This window comes from Neoarius graeffei, chromosome 20, assembly GCF_027579695.1.
Source record: "Neoarius graeffei isolate fNeoGra1 chromosome 20, fNeoGra1.pri, whole genome shotgun sequence".
NCBI classification, from domain to species: domain Eukaryota; kingdom Metazoa; phylum Chordata; class Actinopteri; order Siluriformes; family Ariidae; genus Neoarius; species Neoarius graeffei.
In genome coordinates, this window is record NC_083588.1 from 60,007,494 (window position 1) to 60,018,208 (window position 10,715).

Sequence of the window (10,715 nt, forward strand, 5' to 3'; positions counted from 1 at the left end):
CTGCGACCCTGTAGAACAGGATAAAGCGGCTAGAGATAATGAGATGAGATGAGATGAGATGAGATGAGGATAAATATTGGCTATACAGATATACAGTGTGACATGCTGACATAATCTGTACAATGTTCGATGGGTCGTCGCAGAAAGACGGACTGACGGAATCTCTGGCAGCTCACAGTCTGCACCATGCGCTAATTTACCGACCTCAACCCAACAGTTACAAACGCAACACGATGTAATGAGACAGCAGGAGCTACAAGCACTGTTTCACAGCTTACTCCGACAGAGAAACAGTGAAAAAGGCCGCTTATACCATCTGAATCTCCTGCTGTGGTCTCAGTGTCATGTGAACAGAGAAATGAAACTGCATCAGGTCAAAAGAAACTGAGAGCTGCGTTAACTGCGGTGAAGCCCAACAGCAGCCTCTTCAGAGAAACCCAGAGTGGGCACAAACCACACGAACAGAGTATTGATGAAAATAACACCAAATTTTAAAAAAGAGAGAAAGAGGGAGCCCTTACAAAAAAGAAGCTTATTCAAGTGTGCTTCTCGTATACTTCTTTTAAACTAAAAATAAGAGAGTAGGCTTTCAGTTGACTTTTTATTTATTTATCAGAAATATACTTAATAAAGTTATACATAAGTATACTTGGTTTATACTGAAAAGTATAGAGAAAAGTCTAAGTATATTAAGCTTATACTTAAACTTTTGATCAGGATATACTTAACAAAAGTGGAATAAAGTATTAAAATATTTGTACCTTACGTTTAAGTGCACTTGAAGTGTGCATTTGTAAACTAAAAAGTGGACTACAAGTATAGAACTAGTAAACTATTAGTATATAAGTTTACTTGTGGTATACTTGCAGTACAAAATAAAAAAATATACTAGTTGTATACTCAGAGTTTATGTCTCTTGGACTTAAAGTATACTTTTCATAAACTAAAAGTGTGCCAATTTAGTCCCAAGCAGTATTAGATTAGTTTACTTACAAGTATACTGTAAGTACATTGATATCAGTATACTTCGTACACAAAAGTATACTTAAGGAAATATACTTTAACTTAAGTATACTTCTTTTTGTTAAGGGAGGGAATAACGCAATCAGTTTTTAAGTGTAATGAGACAAACTCTAATGCCCCCCCAAAAAGAAAATGTATAAGAGCTAAAAACGTACACTGCTTTTAACAGCATGTTACCTGAGGAATAAAATATTACTTGAATACAGTTTACTTGAGAACACAATGTGCCGTAACTGTATCTCATTATTACTCACCTCACTCTGCAGTCGCGATTTGCTAGCTAGCTCGTTAAGGGAGGGGGGGGGGGGGAATCAGGAAAGCTGGTAAGAGTAGATTAGATGGTATGATAAAAGAGCATTAGATATGGTATACAGCGTTATACTTCAGAAAGTCACATGAAACTGTGACACCAAGCTGACCGACTGCCTCTTCAGTCTTGCAGGCTCATTGATTCGCATGGGGCACGAAGGCTAGCCCTTATGGTCCAATCCTACAGAAGAGCTACTGTAGCACAAGCTGCTGAAAAAGTTAATGTTGACACCTTTCTGTTTTAGCCAGCATTAACTTTTTCAGCAGTTTGTGCTACAGTAGCTCTTCTGTTCTTCTGGATTGGACCATATGGGCTAGCCTTCGACACCCATGACCCTGTCACCAGTTCACCGGTTATCCTTTGGATCCTTGGACCACTTTTGTTTGGTACTAACCACTGCATACCAGGAACACCCCACAAGATGTGCCATTTTGAAGATGCTCAGACCCAGTCATCAAGCCATCACAACTTGGCCCTTGTCAAAGTCACTCAGATCCTTACGCTTGCCCATTTTTCCTGCTTCCAACACATCAACTTCAAGAACTGACGGTTCTCTTGCTGCCTAATATATCCCACCACTTGACAGGTGCCACTGTAATGAGATAATATATTATACATTCCTGTTCAACCCAGTATGCTAATTAAGCATATTATGGCCAAAAAGAAATGTTGACTTTATATTAAATTGTAATTGACCAGGAGGAAATTTGGTCATACTGAAAGGGTACAAAAAGGCTAAGAAACCCACCAATTAAGACTTTATTTGCACTCTTGGTGTCATAATAATCCTGGATAAACATCAGACGTGAAAGTACTTTCAATTGATGGAATGTTATACCACAAATTCAAAGCTGATAATTTTTTTTCTGTTTCCTTTCTTAATATAACTTACTGTTTGTGTTTTAGTAATTGCACTGTAAAAAAAATCTTGTCAAATTTACAGTGAAAAACTGGCAGCTGTGGTTGCCATTTTTTCACCGTAAAAAATACAGTGACAGTGTATATGGCTTTATGGTAAGGTATATCAACACTTGTAAAAACAACAGTTTGAAAATGTTCAATTTTACAGGTATTCAATGTACAATAATCAATACATAACTGTTAATTTTACGGATATTCATTGTACAATAAACAATGATTCAAAATGATGGTTAGAAGCAATGATCTACTAGACAGATATATATATATTTTTTAGAATTTTTTCACCTTTATTGGATAGGACAGTGCAGAGACAGGAAATGAGCTGGAGAGAGAGACGGGGAGGGATCGGGAAATGACCTCAGGTCGGAATCGAACCCGGGTCCCCGGATTCATGGTATGACACCTTAGTCGACTGAGCCACAACGGTGGGCATTTTTTAAATTTTTTTAACAGGGCAATGATGTAATTTTAACTATCACATTCTGTTTTAGTATTACAGTTTGTCTGTGTTTAAACTACAACAATTTGTAAATTCTACAAAAAAATATGATCAATTCAACATATTCTTACTGTTAAATTAACAGTGGTATTTGGTTAGGAGTTTTACAGTATATTGAAGTAAATTACACACTGCTTCATTGTTTTTGTATTTATAGTTTTTTTATGTCATGATTTTACATAAATTCACTGTTAATTCTACGGACATTTTTTACAGTGTGGGTCACGGATATAATTAAGCTCATGTCTCCATAGCTCCTTTGTGACATTATCTATTGTTAAAAGCAACACACACACACACACACACACACACACACACACACTAAGAAATTCAAAACCTCTGATTATATTCTGTATTTCATTTTGTTAGCAATGCGATGATTGCACGTTGTGGAAAGTCACAGCACGGTGGAAAACTATTATTAATGCAATTTTATTGTTAAGAAATTGTGCACAACACAAATCGTCAACATGATGATGCTCATTATGTGATTAGCGACTTTTTTTTAGCGCTGATTTCTTCCATCCAGAAGTGTTCAGGTGTCCTGTCGAATCAGCTTGCATTACTGTATATTATGCACACTGTATTGTGTGTTACACTATATTCCTGAAGAAATGGCATATTTTTATTTTGATGTATACAGGGTGGCACGGTAGTGTAGTGGTTAGCGCTGTCGCCTCACAGCAAGAAGGTCCAGGTTCGAGCCCCGTGGCCGACGAGGGCCTTTCTGTGCGGAGTTTGCATGTTCTCCCCGTGTCCGCGTGGGTTTCCTCCGGGTGCTCCGGTTTCCCCCACAGTCCAAAGACATGCAGGTTAGGTTAACTGGTGACTCTAAATTGAGCGTAGGTGTGAATGTGAGTGTGAATGGTTGTCTGTGTCTATGTGTCAGCCCTGTGATGACCTGGCGACTTGTCCAGGGTGTACCCCGCCTTTCGCCCGTAGTCAGCTGGGATAGGCTCCAGCTTGCCTGCGACCCTGTAGAACAGGATAAAGCGGCTACAGATAATGAGATGAGATGAGAAAAATAATGATCTGGGAAATATTCGGAAGATGCCATTACAGATCAGGCTAGTAGAGGTGTAATGCAAAGACACGATTAGTCCTCCCAGTATCCATATCTGATGCAGAAATAGGCGTGGCCCCTGGAAAGAACTGCATTCTGGCTTGGACAGTTCCTCAAACTCAGCTACATCACTCGCATTCATAATTGGTCTCAGATTCATTTTGGTTTGTACCTGTGTAGAATATTTTCTATTTTTTTTATCAAAATGTAAGGAAACGACACTGTAAAAACTGGGATTCGGGTTAATTAATATTTAGTAAATAAATAATAGTAACCTGTAAATAATAAAAAAGACTTTATGCAGCTTGGCATCATATTGAGCTGAATACAACAAACTCGAAAGATTTGATAATTGCATTTTACTCAGTTTTTTCGTTTTGAATAAAATCAGCTGTGAAGAAATGAGCAGAATTTAATTGCATTTTAGTTTGAAAGTCAAAGATGCAGGAAATCGATGAATTTTACTCGTTGAGAGGTATTTACTTTTAATCACCTTACACTTCCGGTCAAGGCCATTTGCGCCACAGCCATCAATGTCTGCCACACACTTCAGCATTTCATGGACTGCCAGTTTCCTAAAGGTAAGACGTGTTTAAATATTGTTATCTGACGAACAATTTGTGACCAAGTTGTGTAGTTGAACATTGTTTTGTGTTACTGTTAATTTAACGTGCTAACTTTACTGCACTGTAAATCAAAATTAAACTCTATAGTGATTCAAAGTCAGTGTGTGTTGTCTTTTTATTGGACTACAAGCATGGGAAAGACTGAAGAGGCGGTTGGTCGGCTCGGTGTCACACTTTCATGTGACTTTCTGAAGTATAACACTGTACATTGTATCTAATGTTCTTTTATCATACCATCTAATCTACTCTTACCAGCTTTCCTGACCCCCTCCCCCCTCTTAACGAGCTAGCTAGCAAGTCGTGACTGCAGAGTGAGGTGAGTAATAATGAGATGCAGTTACGGCACATTGCGTTCTCAAGTAAACTGTATTCAAGTAATATTTTATTCCTCAGGTAACATGCTGTTAAAAGCAGTATACGTTTTTAGCTTTTATACATGGGGGGCAGTAGGATTTGTCTCATTACACTTAAAAGCTAAGTGCGTTATTCCCTACTTTATCAAAAAGAAGTATACTTCAAGTTAATTTTATTAAGTATACTTAAGTAAAGTTAAAGTGTATTTCCATAAGTATACTTTTGTGTATTAAGTATACTGATATCAATGTACTTACAGTATACTTGTAAGTAAACTAATCTAATACTTATTGGGACTAAATTGGTGCACTTTTAGTTTATAAAAAGTATACTTCAAGTCTAAGAGACGTAAACTCTGAGTATACAACTAGTATTTTTTATTTTGTACTGCAAGTATACCACAAATAAAGTTATATGCTAATAGTTTACTAGTTCTATACTTGTAGTCCACTTTTTAGTTTACAAATGCACACTTCATAGTGTACTGGAAATATACAGTACTATGAGTTTACTTGTTTTATACTTCTAGTCCACTTTTTAGTTTACTAAAGTATACTTTGTAGAATACTGGAAATATACTATTGGTTTACTCATTACACACTTCTAGTCCACTTTTTAGTTTAAGAAGTATACTTTATAGCATTTTGGAAATATACTGTACTATTAGTTACTGGTTATATACATGTAGTCCACTTTTTAGTTTTGAAGTATACTGCAATTACCCTTCTAGGTATACTATTAGGTTTCTAGCCCTAACGTTTACCTCATGCACACTACTAGTAGACAACTTAAGTGTTTTGTACCTTAAAGGAAATATGCAGAACCTTTATTTTTAAATACATTTCTGAGTGGATAGTATCTCCATCCTTGAGTCTTGTATGCTGCATAAATGGGAATAAAAAAATATATTTTTGAGAGTTAAAACTGACCACAAAGTTGGCATTCGAGCTGCTCCGCTGAGCCAGCCATGCCTGAGTGCGTGATGTCACTGTGGTAACCGGTTTTAAGGCCGAGGCCTTTGACAGTTATAGACCAAAGCCAGACTCGGCAGGCGAGAGTGGTTGCAATGGCCTCTTCATTTGGATTTATTGGCGATTCTTCGGATTCCTCAGATAGTAATCCATCTGACTGTGATAGTCCTGAAATTGGAGTGTGTGCACGCTACTGCAATACATGTAGAACCGTATCAGTTCGAACCATCAGAAAGTGAATCCGATAGTAACACGTTGGCCACAGAGGCCCCCACCTTAAGAAATAAAGCCAGAGAACAAAGCCATCTAGAGAATTGGATGGAATTGAACTGACAGTCCCATGTAACTCTCATTAAAACAGGATGGGTGTTATAACTTATGCAACATACATGTACATGCATGCATTTTTACTGATAAAATGTAAAAAGCTAATTAAATAATCAGATGAACTGAGACAATCACATTCTGAAGCAAATTAAATAATCTTATACCAGTAACTTAAACACACAATACAAGTTACATGTATTAATCTAAATGCAGGTAAACAACGAGTGTTGTTGTTTTTGTTGCGATGTAACCAAATGAGAGTCGCATCTTACCCGTCTGTGTTCTCGCTTCTTGAAGGCCGATCTTGTGGCCGATTGTTTTGAAACAATCTGACGTTCAGTTCTTTGTTCATTCACTTCTTTCACATAAGGGTGAGATATTGCTGCTGAGGCAAGCATATCTAGCGGAGAAATCTGATGACTGGTCCACTCATTTTCCATTTTCTCCATACTGAGTACTCCGCCATTACTGCTCGGCTCACACTCCGGGAGAACTGGTGCAACTGATCTTGCTTTCCTTTTCTTGTAGTTTTATTTTCCTTTAATTGTTGGTACTGCACCCTCTTTCAAAACAGGCTTATAGCCAATGCTCCTCAACAGATCAGAGGTTTTGTACAAGTCTTCAGTAAAATGTGCCCATGAATTTCTCGCAAAACGTGTCCAAATCTTTGCAGTTTGAACATTCTTGGGCCATGAATGGAACATAAATCCACCTTCTGTCATGTTGCTGCACCCGCCAAAAACATATCTGCGTGGCATGGCAACAAATTAGCTCAAAATAGAGGATCGGCGTTGCAGTCAGCTCTGTGTTTTAGTATAGTGGAAATGGTGATGAGACTGATAGACTTCCTGCTGTGACGTTACGGACATCAAGGTCATTCACTCAGACCGCTACCTATATGAATCATTTTAATCGTAAAAATTACTATATTAGTGTGATGGGTGGGAGTGGGAGAAGCCTTCAAGCCATGTAATTAGCCACACCTAATCAGGAACATGGGTAGAAACGGAGTTTAGCGAGTCACCTGACATTCAATTGTCTCACGTGAGGAGGAAATGCAGGTAGATTAGTTTAGCCTGTAACACGGGCCCATTGATTGTCTGAAACCTAACAGTGCAGCAGTGGTGAGAGCACTGTTGGCATGCAGCGTTTGCCAGCGGTGATATAACGTAGAGCGGGTAAGGGAAACCTCTTTTAATACAGTTTATGCTACGTTAATCAACATAGAACGCAGGTTTACTCATGTTTATCTACCCCGCAGTATTTAAGCAAGTCCGGCTGTTTTCCTGGCTTGTGATAGCAGTCTCTAACAGCACAGCACCAAAGGTATCAAAACATGTTCATTGCTGTTCATAATACTTAGTGGAGCTCATTTGCTAATCACGAGCATTTTAACTTGTAGTTCCTTGACCCACGCGACGTCTAAGTGGAAAAGGATAGTCTACTGGTATGCGTAGTGGGGATTATAAGAAGGTAAATGTTATGTCTTAATAAAGTCTAACTATTTGAATAGAAATGGGAAATGTATGAATGTTATGATAGTATGAATGTCACGGTAGTGAACATGCAATTGTTTTGTAGTTAATCGTGCCAAAGACTGTTCCTGCCTGTATGGTATGATGCCAGCGTAACAGTAACAGGTAGCTTAATGTTTATATGAGTTTTATGTATATTAACATGTTTAAATGTATTATGTGAATGTTAGCTTGATGAACAGGTGATTAATTGAGATATTTTGTTAATTGCAGGAGCCTATTGTAGTCACTGTTTTTCCCATTGTAAGGTTTACTTTAAAAGCTAATGTGGGTCTGTTTAATGCCCTGTAGGGTAGTCTAATCGCCATCAGCATAAGACCCACAGTGAAATGCCTTGTTATAGTGTGTTGTAAGCGTGTGTAAAACCACCTCCACTTTTGTTTAGTTTATTTGTTTATTTCCTTATTTTGTATATTTATCCGGCGAGGTCTATTCCCTTTTCCCACTTTTGTCAGCCGGGGCAGGGAAGCACAAGAGGTTGTGAGGGCTTATTCTTAGCTTATGCCATTCGGCCTTGGCAAGTGTGCTGGTCATACAAGCCTGTGTGGTGTGGTGCTACGAAGTTCTATATGTGTGTAGTGAACTAGCATAATATCCCTGCCACTTGGGCTTGGTGCATACGCTGGTCGTACCAGCCTGGGTGGTGGGTGAGTTTGTTGATATACTGTGACTGTGACCCTCGGGATGAGTGTAGTGGATTTAAACTGACGATAGCACTGACGTGATATAGTATACTTGTTGTCTGAGTGTGGTGCATAGTTACCTTAGTCATAGTGCTTAGTGGTGTAGTACATTTGCTGCCTGAGTGTGGTGTATTGCTGAGCTGAATATAGTAGTTTAGCAGTGTAGTGTAAGATCTTGCTGCGCCCCTGTGGGCTTTCTTTTCCGGCTGGCTCTTTTTGTCTTTTTCCCCCTCGCCCCTTATAGCTTATTGTGTGTGCCCTTGTTAGGGGTGATTTTTTTTTTATTTGTATATTTGAATGATTTGTTTGTTTTATAAGGCAATTCATACTAATAGTGGGGCTTTGGCCCGTTGCAGTGTTTTTGATAACATCCTGTGGCTCATTGCTTAACTAAAAAAAGATATCAATTATTAAAGTGTTTTAAAGTGCTTCGCTGCACTCCTTGCCTCTTTTAATGCAAATACATCTCTTCTTTTAATGCAGTACATTTTAGAGAAGGCACACATTCTTGTCATATACAGTCATATATAGGATAGGTAGGGCGTGTTGTGCGGAGGCTATGGGGGGCTGGTGTCGGTGCATGGGGCGTCGGTGCATGGGGCGTCGGGGCCCGGAGCCCTGCCTCATGCAGTACCTCCCCCTCCCCTCTGTCGTCCCATCATGAATCAGCTTGGGCAGGGGGGGTTGGCACCATAGCCATAACAGGTGCTCAGGTAGTCATCATAATTAACTATTAAATAACTATTATTTTTAGAATTTCTATCTATAAAAAATTTGCTAACACAAATGATTAGCAAATAAAATAATACTCCCCCTCCCCCTCTCTCCTTCATTATGATCCAGTTTCCTTCTCCCTGGCCCGACACAGACCAGCACTGCTTATACACACACACACACACACACACACACACACACGTGCTTACTTTCACATATCCCGCTCCCCCCCAACATATACACACTGTCCCTCCACCCATAATTCAAGGCCCAAAACCCCTCCAAATCTCCCCCACCTACCCTCCTCTATCTCATATGCACATTCATTACCCCTAATCAACCCCACCCATCCTCCTCTATACAGCAATATAGCTCTTGTTTATCTTTGTCGAATTTGTCTTCATGTGTTCTGTTACATCTCTGTTAACATATTAGTAGTATTGTCCAGCCTTTGAAATTGTTGTTAGTTACGTCAGTGCTTCTGTTGTATGTCATGTGTATGTATTGATTTGTTTCATTCTGTCCTTTTTACTTTGTATTTGTTTGTATTTGGTAGCAAATAAAAAAAAAAAAAAAGTGTTTTATTTTTGTACACAGCCTCTTGCTTTATTCATTCAGTTGAATAGCCATAGTGGGGGAATAGTGAGTCTTTGTACTCATTGGTTCAATTGATTCTGACCTAGGATAAACGTAAGGTTGTTCAGGTTACATTTTGGCGTAGCCAGCAGGATCAAGAGGTTGTGTATAAATTTGCTTAGTTGTCTTTTTGTTTCTTTTTCTTTTTGCTTTATCATCAAACTTATTTTTATTATTTTTGGAGGTGGTCAGTTAGGCATTTAGTAAAAGGGAAAAACAGTAGTTACAGAGAAGAACAATCAGCACTCACCGGGTTTGGAGTTGGCTTCGATCCAGTCATTATGTCCTCTGAAGAGACCCTTGAAGACCAGGTTAGGGCATTGACTGAGATGGTGAGTCAGCTTAAAGCTGATAATCAGTGTCTTAGGGGTGTGGAAGGGTCTTCAACCTCATCCGACTCTCCCCAGGTCCCATCCAGTAATGTAGTTGACGCAACTCCAGTTGAGCGCCTTGTATGTGTACCACGTGAAAGGAAATGCCCAAGATTTTCTGGGAAAATGTCTGTTGATAATATGTCTGTACAGGACTGGATTGAGGAGGCTAGCAGATCATTAGAAGCACATCCTAGGCTTAAATTTGAACAGGTTTTGTTTGTGTATGACTTGTTAGATGGAGAGGCTAAGCGCGAAATCAAGTTTAGTTCAGCTGCAGATCGAAATGACCCCCAGAAAATTTTTGAGATCTTAAAAAAGAATTTTAGGTGCTCGAAGTCTCTTAATGGTTTATACCACCAGTTTTATCACCGCTGGCAGGGTGAAAGTGAATCTGTTAGGGAGTATTCCCATGGGTTAATGGAGTTAATGGAGCGGATAGAAGATAAGGATGACAATCTAAAACACTCAGACTGCGTCCTTTGTGACCAGTTTGTGGAAGGCCTTCGTAACGATAAACTTCAGGGTGACCTATTAGATAAAATTTCTAATAACCAGCGCCTAAGTTTCAGGGATATACGTAGTGAGGCCTTTGATTGGCTTAATAGGCGTGCACAGACACCTCGCGCCCGTGCTTATTCCTGTAATTCTTATGAGGCTGACACAAATGCAGTTACAGTTA

At 39.1% G+C, this 10,715-nt stretch overlaps 1 long non-coding RNA gene across 1 annotated transcript; it reads left to right on the forward strand.

The window, feature by feature from the left end:
• The first annotated feature begins 5,389 nt into the window (after nt 1-5,389).
• LOC132869330 (uncharacterized) lies at nt 5,390-10,356 on the forward strand. The gene is made up of 5 exons (XR_009650934.1): nt 5,390-7,272; nt 7,356-7,420; nt 7,497-7,567; nt 7,676-7,734; nt 7,843-10,356. It is a non-coding gene; the product is annotated as an uncharacterized LOC132869330 (long non-coding RNA).
• The last annotated feature ends 359 nt before the right edge of the window (nt 10,357-10,715 follow it).